Below are 12,515 nucleotides of genomic sequence, written 5' to 3' on the forward strand. Positions count from 1 at the left end.
TGGCACTGATGAGCTTTAATTAAAAATTAGAAGAACTTAAGGGTCAAATACATTAATATTATAATTAAGTACAAAATTAGAATTAAGTTATATCATCAAATTTAATTTTAATACATGTCTTATTTTCTATCTATTATAATTTTATATCATAATTTAAAAATTCTTGATCCCAATTCATAAATCATAAACCCTAAAAAAATATATTATAGATTTTTAATTTATAAATTCTAATCCTTAAAATATATTAAAAGTATTGATTTTACTAGTTTGATATAATTCAAAATCATTACTCGACATAATTGTAGATAGTTTTTAAAAAGTGAATTTATATGAAAATTTTTGAGAACTTAATTAGGGCCCAATCAGTGGCGGAGCCAAAGCTCATAGTCCGGAGGGGCTCCATTGTATGAAGATTTTTTTTTCTTAATAACGATTTGAGGCTTTGATTCATCGTAGTCAAATCAAAACTTTTAAATTTTTTATAATATAAAGGTAAATTTGATCATAATCGGAAATATTAAGGTACAAAACAACTGAGATTCAATATAAAGTAAAGATAAGGTGTAAAAATACTCTAATGTTTACACCTAAGAACAATTTTACCCCTAACATCTAAAATGGTGCAATTTTACCCTTAACGTTGGCAGCCAAGAGCAATTTTATCCCTAACGTTGACAAGTTTGGTCAATTGGAGAAATTATTCATCAAATTGTCTTCTCGGTCATGAATTTTGTAACTAAAAATTAAAAATAATAAAGGAGAATGAGGTTAATAATGATTAAAAATGATACTTAACATTGATATTTTTAAAGGAGAATGAGGTTTAAGGGAAAAAATTAAAATGAGATAAAAAGTGAAGAGAGGGAGATTCAAACACATGACCAATTGGATGTAGAGATTACTTTAATTATCACTACAACCTGTTGGTCCCGTGTAATGTAATAAGATTAGTTCCAAGGGGGGAGGGGGTTAGGAACTAATGTAACTTTTTCGCTTAATTGCTGACTTAATTTAATTCTTTAAGCACTTTACTCAGTTTAGGTCAGCAAGGCTGAGCGCGATGCAAGACAGCTTTAGTCAGAGGCTGACTAGAACTGTTTTACTTGTGAGTTAGGAAATAACACTTGAGGTCAGCTTCCAACTCAGCACTTGGATTACTCAGCGTCGGCTTATACAATTATATACTGAGTAATTTAAACAATCAACATATATATATATATATATATATATATATATATATATATATATATATATATATATCAAGAGAAGGGTTAGAAATAACTCATCAGTCTTATCCTGGTTCGGCCTCACCGCCTACGTCCAGTCCCCAGAATCCTTCCGGGCTTTTTCAATCCACTACTGAGTTCTTTAAAGGTAGAGCACAAACCGTTTACAAGCAATTGAGTATGCAAGAGTACCTTCCTCTATTCGTCTACTCAACCCTACTGAGCGCTATAACCAAACACTCAGATTTTCTCTACCGCTGAGTACTAAAACCGAGTACTCAGCACCACTCTCTCAATCTTTACAATTGATACAAATTTGTTCTTTCTAGATGAAGAACACTTTAGATGGATACAAATTCAATCTAGACTTTTACACAGAGATAGGATTTGGGTGTAAGTATTTGCTTTTCTTGTTTGTATGTGCTTGTATGTATTCTTTTCTTTTTGTATTTCGGCCAAAGATCCAAGTGATGAACTTGTCCTTTTATAGTGAAATCTGATGCTTCAATCATTTGAATTCGGATGTATCCGTTGGATTCAAACGGTCTTCTTGCATCATTCATTGATCAGCATACAGATTTGCGGGCCAATCCTGTCGTCTGAAATTAGCAGGCGTCAGGCTTGTCTTCTTCTGCCAGGTTCGTCTTCTAGCGCCAGTTTCGTCTTTTAGCCAAATGCCAGTTGACCCATGCATCTCGAAAAGGTCTCTTTGCGTAATTCCAAAGCTTCTGAATTGGCGCAGACTCTGTCGGACTTTGTCTTCTAGTTAACGGATCATTGGCGCTGTCCTAATGAACACTCAGCTTGACTTTATAGACTTTGCCTTTGATCTTTATCTTTGACGATGCTGAGTTACTTTCTACTCAGTTTCCTTGGTCAGCTTCGTCTGCAAGCATTAGTTCTGAAGAAGACTTTTCTTCTATGATGCTGAGTAGTGTTCTACTCAGCTTCTGTGGCTCATGCTGACTTCGTTCTGTCTTACTTTTTATTTCTGTTCTCATTTATAATGGTACTCAACATTGAACAAACACATTAGTACAATTAAATAAAATCACATAAATTTAATTGTCTTAATCATGGGATTAACTTAAATAATTTTGTCAAATCAAAATCATGTGGAAAGGTGTTTCAACAAACTCCCTCCTTTTGACGTTGGCAAAAGTATTTAATTGCGAAACTCAGCATTGAAGTTTCCCATGTTTGTTTTTCCTTTTATACTTCTGAAGTTACTCCCCCGTAAGGGTTGCATTTATTGACTCAATTTAACTCTAAACCTTCTAAGATTTAATCGAGTGAAATTAAGACATGCTTTTACTGACTTAGTTCAGTTCTAGACCTTCAAAGATCTAATTCAGATGAGCCTAGGCCAGCTTTCAGAAGAGGGTCAATTACTTGGAACATATAGTTATTACTCAGTGTCGCATATAAGTATCAGAGTTGTGTGCTGAGTAAATTTTACTTGTATATTTCTTATGTTCACAAGCTTTAATTTGTTGTTCAATGAATGGTTAAGTATGACAGATCAGCATATAAGCATAACAAGTAAGCATCGCATATATATAAGTCAGTTTGGATAAAAAGATGCTTATAAATCATATAATTCAGCATTAACAAGAACACACCATAAAGATATAAATTACAAGCATAATAGACTATTGCTAGCACTATTTCCTAATGTTGGCTTGAACTTGATTTGACCTGGGTTTGGTTTGGGCAATTCGTTGTTGCTGAGTGTGGGAGCGCGGGTCAGCAGAAGTTGAACCAGGTTTCAGCTGAGTGCCGGCAGCTGGCCGAGATGTCTCCCCCATTTTTTGCTAAGTTCCAGCAGCTTGCCTTGTTCGCTCTTTCTCCCCCGTTTTGCCAGCATCGAGAGTTGGAGGAGGAGGATAGAAAGTCCCCTGTTGAACAGCTCGAGTCAGTTTGGATGAGTACAGTTGGAGTTGACTCGTACTCTCCCGAAGACCTTAGAAGACTTGCATGTCATCGGACATAGTGGAAGCGGGGATCTTAATATTGGCATTGAGCATACTTAGCAGATACTCTTGAGATTTCCCGATCCAAGTTATCGATTCTGTCATCCGGGCATATGATTGATGATACATCCTGAGCAGGGCAGTGCCATATTGTTGACGTTGAGTATTTGTTTGTCGGACCTGCGCAAGGGTGGTTTGAGTGCATTGCTGAATCTCATTTGTCTTCACTAGGTCAGTGTCCATTTCCTCTTTACTCAGGTTGAGTAGGCGAATGGCTTCACCAATCTGTTCGATGGAACACTATGAGGAGGAGGAGATAAGTTCACGGGCTCCGGTCAGTTCAGAGGTCAGCTGGGACAAGTGTTGATTGACCTCAGCAGAGGTTGCATATGTTGAGTTCACAGCTGATAAGGCATTGAGTTGACCTTGGATGGAGTTCATATGATTCACCATCATTAGTTGGAGTTCGGCCAGCTTCACTATTGACCCTTGCTTGGGTTGTTGAGAAACGAAGGATGTCATGACGCTCATCAGTTCTTTAAGACCCTTAATTTCGGTCAGAAGCTGAGTGACAGAGGCGATTTGTGTTGGCTCAACATGAACAGACCCAGCAGCATCGGCTTGAGTTTGATGAATATCCTGAAGGAGAGCTTGAGCTGAGTCGATAATCTTCTTTCCAGACTCAGTGGCATTCAAGTAAGCATAGGATTCATCAATGGTGTGCTCAGGGGCCGGAATCTTGGCAGCACCGGAAGGAGGAGGTGTTTGGTGCTGAGAAGTAGAGGTGCCAGCTTGGTCAGTAGCTGCACTTTTATCCAGGTCAGCAGCAGGAGCTGACTGGTTGTCATTCTACTTTGACAGAGTAGGAAGAGGTAGATCAGCAGAGATATTGACCTGCTCAGCGTCAGTCTGCAGTTGAGTAGATTTTGGAGATGGAGGCAACTCAGAGATGACTTGAGCAGGATTTTCCTTTGTTAGCTCATTGGGTTGAGCAGCAGGGAATTCGAGCACTTGCTCAGTGGAAGGTTGAGCAGAAGTGTCGGCAGAAATTGGACCTTTAGGGACTGTGGGGTCGGCTTGTTCCTCAGCTCGAGAATTAGAGGCTTGTTTTTCCTTGATTTGGTCCGGAGTTGGTTCAACAACGTTGGTGAAGAACTAAAATTGAAGTCCGGTCAGGTCATGATTGGATCTCTGAGTGGGGAGTCATCCAACAGATCGATGAGATTGGGCTTTTGAGCCTTGCGTTTGAAACGCTTATCCGTACTATCCTTAGAAGATTTGGTTGGTGGAGAAGGATCAGCATGAATAGACTTGAGGGATTCAGAAGAGAAGTTGAGGTCAGTATCAAGGCCTTCCACAACCTTGTCCTTCACTGGTGACTTGGAAAGATGCTCAGTTTGGTCAGCATCAACTGGTTTGCTTTGCTCAGTATGACCCACCTTGTCAGCTTGATGTTGTCCCTCAATGTCACCCAGTTCTTCTTCTTGACCAGAAGGAACTTTTTCGAGATCAATCTCTTAACTCCGCACGAAATGTGATTCCTTAGTAATCACGAAGTCAAGTGGAGGAGCGTCAAGTGGCTTTAGCCCAGAAGTTTTCTTCCTCTTAAGGGGCTGATCTGGTGTCTCTTCACTTTCTTCCTCAAGCTCAACTTGCCTTTTCTCCGCTGACTTAGGTTCCCCTTGAGCTTGCTCAGCAGCAGCTTTCTTCGCACTAGAGATGATCCGAAGCTTCCTCGGAGCTGTGTTAATGTCTCTTGCGGATTGGTCAGCTTTCCGCTTTTTATCCTGCCTAGTGCGGTCAGAGGGTTCTTTGTCACCCATCACTTTCTTTCCTTTCTTGGTCAGCGCATCCTGTGATGCTTCAACCATATTATCCACTTCTTCATTTTCATCAATGGGATCTTCTTCACCTGCAGTCCCCTTTCCTTTCTTAGGCTTAATGGGTTGGTTGTAGGCTAAGCCGAACAGAACGGCAGCAGTGATTTCTGTACCAAAAATTTCAATCTCCTCTACAATGCTGACCTTGTAATCCTGGAGTATTCTGGTGATAAGGGAACCCATCCTGAGTTTCCCGGTAGTGTGTTGGAAAGCACCGATGAGGAATATGAGCATGTTGAGCGACTTATAGTTTAGCATGTGCCAGATGAAGCAATGCTCAAAGTTTGAAGCTGATGAGGAGGAGTTGACCTTGGGGAATAGAAAATTGGTCAGGATATAATGGGCCATTTTCTGAGACTGACCCATGCAGGTGCTCGCGATTTCACCTTTATGGTTCTTGGGTTTATAGAACTCAACTAGGTAGTCAATGCGTGTGTAGTCGTTCGTCGTCCTGAGTTCTGAGCCTTTGGCCGTCAGCTTCAACAATTTTGCAAGGTAGGATGGTGTGATGGTGATGTCCGTGTTTTTGACCCTGGTGACTAAGTGGTCAACATCATCTTCGGCATCCCTTAGATTCTGATAGAATTCTCTTACCAACTGCGGGTAAGTGGTGCCGGGGAGTTTGAAAAGCTCAATCCAGCCGTTTTTGGAGATCCATTCGCAGAAGGGCTTCTCAGCTTCTACAAATCCCTTGGAAAACCAACGGGAATGAAAGACTTTACATTTTTGCACGCTTTTGAAGACCGGAAGGAAAACCCTTTCTTAGGGTTGCTTGTTCTTTTTCTCCTTCTTCCCTTTTGAAGGAGTCGCTTGGTCAGCTTTGGGGTTTTTACTAGGAGTGTTGACCTTGGATTGGTCATGATGACCTTGTCCTTGAGACTCAGTGGAAATCTCTTCATAGTCCTGCTGAGCAGGAGACGGAGGATTTAGATCGAAGTTATTGTCGTCGTAATCGCGGCTGGAGTTGTTCTAGGAATCATCAGACATGATTTTCTTGAGATTTCTTGAAAGAGTTTAGAGGATTTGGGATTAAAGAGAGAGAAATCGAATGCCAAAGATTTCAAGTGTAAAGAGAGTTTAGTGGGAAATCGTCCACTATTTATAGTCGTTTTGGGTTAATCTTATAGGTCGGAATGGCGGTTTCACCTTAGGTTGATCAATAGACCGTTGTCTCTGGCATTTATGACACATTTGGTGCATGTATTTTCTATTTATTATGCTTACATCATCCTAGGTGGCTACTTAAATGCGCGTGCTAACTTTAATTATGCAAGTGGATTCACTCAGTATGTATGTCTACTCAGCATAAGGTGATTTAATGTTATTCATATTAGCTCAGCATACAATAGTTACTCATTAAGCACTAATCAGTCAGCATGTAATAATCACTCAACATTCATTTAAGCGCCGAAGACATACTGATAGCTTCCCTTAGTATGTTGAATTGCTCATGAGCCAAAGGCTTCGTAAAGATATCGGCAAGCTGTTCATCTGTTGGAACGTAGGTCAGCTTGATCTCATCCTTGAGTACATGATCCCTGATGAAGTGATGCCGAATGCTGACATGCTTCATCCTGCTGTGTTGGATTGGATTTTTGGATAAGTCAATGGCACTCTTGTTGTCACATTTAACTTCAATTGTTTTTGTTTGTACTCCATAATCCTCCAGCTGTTGCTTAATCCATAGGACTTGTGCCACACAGCTTCCAGCAGCAATGTACTCAGCTTCAGTTGTTGACAGGGACACTAACGATTGCTTCTTGCTGAACCAAGACACTAGACAACTTCCAAGGAAGTGACATCCTCCTGAAGTACTCTTACGCTCCAGCTTATCTCGTCCATAGTCAGTGTCAGTGTATCCAATGAGTGTGAAGTCATTTGTGTTTGGATACCATAGACCTGCATTAACTGAGCTCTGGAAATATCTAAAAATTCTTTTCACATCTATATATTGAGATTCTCTGGGGTCAGATTGATATCTTGGGCAATAACATACTGAGTACTAAATGTCAGGCCTACTAGCAGTTAGATAGAGTAGAGAGCCAATCATACCTCGATATAACTTGCTGTCTATTGACTTACCTTTCTCATCAGTGCAAAGCACAGTGTCAGTACCTATTGGGGTAGATATGGGCTTACATTCTTCCATATCAAATTTCTTTAATATTTCTTTGGCATACTTGGTCTGACTAATGAAGATGCCATTCTTCCCTTGCTTAATTTGAAGTCCGAGGAAGAAGTTGAGTTCGCCCATCATTGACATCTCGAACTCAGTTTGCATCTGTTTGCTAAATTCCTTGCACATAGATTCATTAGTAGCACCAAAGATAATATCATCTACGTAAATTTGTGCCAGCATGGTATCTTTACCCTTTTTCTTAATGAATAAGGTTGTGTCAGCTTTACCTCTGACATAGTTCCTGGTCAGTAGGAAACTGGTCAACCTTTCGTACCAAGCACGTGGTGCTTGCTTCAGGCCATACAGGGCCTTCTTGATTTATAAGCGTGGTTTGGAAATTTTAGATCTTCAAACCCTGGAGGTTGACTAACATATACCTCTTCGTTTATAACTCCATTAAGAAATGCACTTTTAACATCCATTTGGAACAGTTTGAAGTTCATGAAGCTAGCATATGCACACAATATTCTTATAGCCTCTAACCTAGCTACGGGTGCAAAGGTCTCACCATAGTCAATGCCTTCTTGCTGACTGTAGCCCTGAGCTACGAGTCTGGCTTTGTTTCTGACTACATTGCCTTGTTCATCTAGCTTATTTCTAAAGACCCACTTAGTTCCTATGGTCTTTTGATTCCTAGGTTTTGGCACTAAATCCCATACCTCATTTCTCTTGAATTGATCAAGACCTTCTTGCATTGCATTGATCCAAAATTCGTCGTGCTCAGCTTCGGTGAAGTTCTTTGGTTCATGAACTGAGACGAACGCAACGTTGCTGAGATATCTCCTGAGCTGATTTCTCGTCATCAGGTTGTTCTCAGCAGCATCAAGAATGGACTTCTCCGAGTGTCCTATTAGAATTTTGATCTCTTTGGGTAATGTTGAGTTTTCAGGAGCAAGTGTTTCAACAATCTCTGCAGTTTTAGATTGGTCAGCAAAGGTAATTTCAGGTTCGTTTTTACCTTTGGTCAGCCCATGTGGTAATGACTCAGCGGCTCCATTTTGGTTAGCGGAAGCTGAGCATGGGTCATCTTCGGCAGACTGACTTGACTTTCCTGCAGGGTCAGTTTCATCGAACTCGATATGGATAGACTCTTCTACGACTTGAGTTCGTTTATTGAACACCCTATATGCCTTACTGTTAGTTGAGTACCCTAGAAAGATCGCTTCGTCGGCTTTAGAATCAAACTTGGTAAGGTTGTCTTTCATATTGAGTATAAAACATTTACAAATTACAACCAAAGGCACGAAAATATCCAATGTTGGGTTTTTGTCCTTTCCAAAGTTCGTAGGGGGTTTTCTTAAGTAGAGGTCTAACTGAAGCCCTATTGAGTATATAGCATGCTGTGTTGACAGCTTCACCCCAGAAATACTTTGGAAGCCTATTCTCACTCAGCATTGTCCTAGCTATTTCAACTAATGTTCTGTTCTTCCTCTCAACTACCCCATTTTGTTGAGGAGTTCTAGGAGCAAAAAAGTTATGGTCAATGCCGCTGACTTCACAGAATTCATCAAACTGTTGGTTTTTGAATTCTCCACCATTATCACTATGGATGTGAGCTAATTTTAAATCTTTGTCATTTTCAAGTTTTCTGATCAGTGTTGAGAACATCTCAAAAGCTTCATCCTTGCTACTCAGCAAGATGACCCAAGTATACCGAGAGAAATCATCTACAATGACCAAGGAAAATCTCTTACCGCCTAAGCTGAGTGGCTGGACAGGTCCGAAAAGATCCAAGTGTAGTAATTCCAATGGACGCTTGGTTGAGACAATATTTTTACTTTGAAAAGACTTTTTGGTTTGTTTACCTTGCTGAAAAGCATTGCATATTTGATCTTTCTCAAATCTAAGTATGGGCAAGCCCTCAACTAATTGCTTTCCTGCTAATTTGACAAGGAGGTCCATGCTTACATGACCAAGTCTCCTATGTCATAGCCATGAATTATCTTCCTTTGGCACTAAGCATATGTTTTTCGAAAACTTCTTTTCTAAACTCAACATGAAAACATTGTCAATACGAGGGGCAGTTAAAATCAAATCATTTGTTTTTCCCTCGAGTATCCGACACTCAGTGGCATCAAATACAACCTTTCTACCATTGTCACACATCTGAGCCACGCTCAATAGGTTATATTTGAGACCCCTGACTAAGGAGACTGACTCAATAGTAGGGTTGCCTCCGATAGTACCTGATCCTACTATCTTACCCTTTTTGTTGTCTCCGAAGCTTACACTTCCACCTCGTTTACGCACAAGTGTGATGAACTGAGTTTCATCACTAGTCATATGCCTCGAGCATGCGCTGTCAATATATGAAAGCTTTGACTTCTCCGTGCACCTCAGGCTCACCTGCAATTTAAATTATTCATCTTTAGGTACCCAATTCTTTTTGGGTCCTCGTTGGTTAGCATGAACAGGTGACGCATCATATTTTATTTTGTAACGGCATACATTTATGGTGTGACCATCTTTACCATAATAGTCACAAAAAACTACCTTTAAGGGTATTTCCTCTTTTGGTCAGCACGATGGTGCTGAGCATACCAACACACGTTTATAGTGTGTCCTCTATTTCCACAGCAGTCACACTGACTGTTCTGCTGGGTGTACTGTCTAGGCTGAACAGTACCATGATACTCAGCATGTGGATAGAACCTTTTCTTAGCCGATATACTCAGCTGGTTCTGTATATATGTGATGTCCTTTCTCAGTTTCTTGGAATCTGATTGGACTTCCGAGACAAACCGATGCATGATTTTTAGATTTTCATCTTGCCTGGTGTTGTCCTGGAGCAGATGTCGGAGGTCACTCAGTTTGACCTCTTCAATCTCATCACATCGCCTGCTGAGTGCCTTTATTTTCTTGTTACACTTTTTGGTCAGTGTATATAGATCACTCAGGGCATTAACCATTTCATTTCTAAGCAAGAGAAGAGATGTTACCTTATTGGAATGTTCCTCTTGGTCAGATTCGTCTGAGAGGTCAGCTTGCTCAGATCGGCATTGGTCAGCAGATTCGTCAGCCATCAAACATATGTTTGCTGACTCAGTGGCATCAGCTTCTGATGAGGTTGACTCATTACTATCGCTCCATGTTGCCACCATTGCTTTTTTGCTACCTTTTCTTCAGAGTGGGACAACTTGATTTAATGTGCCCAGTTTGATGGCATTCAAAGCAATTGATAGGTTTCGAGCTGTCCTTCTTGTGTCTGCTGTCGCTGGACTCAGTTTTGTATTTATCGCTTCGTCTGAATGACCTTTTGCTGTTCTTGTCATTCTTTCTGAACAGCTTCTTCATTTTTCTTGTAAACATGGCCATCTCCTCATCATTTGATGAGTCAGCTTCTGTTGAGTCAGCTTTCATAACAAGAGATTTTTGCTTCTTGTCCTCTAACTTTTCCTTAGCTTCAAAGTTCTTCATTGAGATCTCGTGGGTCAGCAGAGATCCTATGAGCTCATCATATTTATATGTGGTCAGGTCCTGAGCTTCTTCCACAACTGTTTTCTTAGCTTGCCAGCTCTTGGGGAGACTCCTCAAGATTTTCTTCACCTGTTCTTCTTCTGTGAAGTTCTTGCCGAGTCTCTTCAGCTCATTTATAATGTTGGTGAATCTTGCGTTCATTTCAGAGATGTCTTCCTTATCATTCATCTCGAACAACTCGTATAGTCTCATGTGTTGATTCACCTTTGATTCCTTGACCTTGCTGGTACCTTTATAGGCACTTCCAGCTTCTTCCATATTTCCTGTGCTGACTCACAACCTGAAATTTTATTGTACTCTGCAGCATCTAACGCACAGTGAAGCATATTGATAGCCGAATCATTATTTTGCAATTTTCTAAGGTCATCCTCTGACCACTCAGTTTCACTTTTGACAACTTTCTCGTTGTTTACAATTTTATAAGGAACAAACGGGCCTTGGACTATCGTAAGCCATGCACTCATGTTTGTTGCTTGAATAAAATTATTCATCATGTTCTTCCAAAATGTATAATTTGATCCGAAGAACAAGGGAGGCTGAATAATAGATAATCCCTCAGGGAGTATCTGTGTTGTTTGATTTCCTGGGAGGAAACGAGTGCTGTTCTCAGCCATTTACAGGGATCAGCTCAAGATAGTTTTATCTTTGAGTAGTGAGCTACTATGCTCTGATACCATATGTTGGTCCCGTGTAATGTAATAAGATTAGTTCCAAGAGGGGGGGGGGGGGGGGGTTAGGAACTAATGTAACTTTTTCGCTTAATTGCTGACTTAATTTAATTCTTTAAGCATTTTACTCAGTTTAGGTCAGCAAGGCTGAGCGCGATGCAAGACAGTTTTAGTCAGAGGCTGACTAGAACTGTTTTACTTGTGAGTTGGGAAATAACACTTGAGGTCAGCTTCCAACTCAGCACTCAGATTACTCAGCGTCGGCTTATACAATTATATACTGAGTAATTTAAACAATAAACACGTACATACATATATATATATATATATATATATATATATATATATATATATATCAAGAGAAGGGTTAGAAATTACTCATCAGTCTTATCCTGGTTTGACCTCACCGCCTACGTCCAGTCCCCAGAATCCTTCCGGACTTTTTCAATCCACTACTGAGCTCTTTAAAGGTAGAGTACAAACCGTTTACAAGCAATTGAGTATGCAAGAATACCTTCCTCTATTCGTCTACTCAACCCTACTGAGCGCTATAACCAAACACTCAGATTTTCTCTACCGCTGAGTACTAAAACTGAGTACTCAGCACCACTCTCTCAATCTTTACAATTGATACAAATTTGTTCTTTCTAGATGAAGAACACTTTAGATGAATACAAATTCAATCTAGACTTTTACACAGAGATAGGATTTGGGTGTAAGTATTTGCTTTTCTTGTTTGTATGTGCTTGTATGTATTCTTTTCTTTTTGTATTTCGGCCAAAGATCCAAGCGATGAATTTGTCCTTTTATAGTGAAATCTGATGCTTCAATCATTTGAATTCAGATGTATCCGTTGGATTCAAACGGTCTTCTTACGTCATTCATTGGTTAGCATACAGATTTGCGGCCCAATCTTATCGTCTGAAATTAGCAGGCGTCAAACTTGTCTTCTTCCATCAGGTTCGTCTTCTAGCGCTAGTTTCGTCTTTTAGCCAAATGCCAGTTGACCCATGCATCTCGAAAAGGTCTCTTTGCGTAATTCCAAAGCTTCTGAATTGGCGCAGACTCTGTCGGACTTTGTCTTCTAGTTAACGGATCATTGGCGCTGTCCT

This window comes from Euphorbia lathyris, chromosome 1 (genome assembly GCF_963576675.1).
Source record: "Euphorbia lathyris chromosome 1, ddEupLath1.1, whole genome shotgun sequence".
Classification (NCBI taxonomy): domain Eukaryota; kingdom Viridiplantae; phylum Streptophyta; class Magnoliopsida; order Malpighiales; family Euphorbiaceae; genus Euphorbia; species Euphorbia lathyris.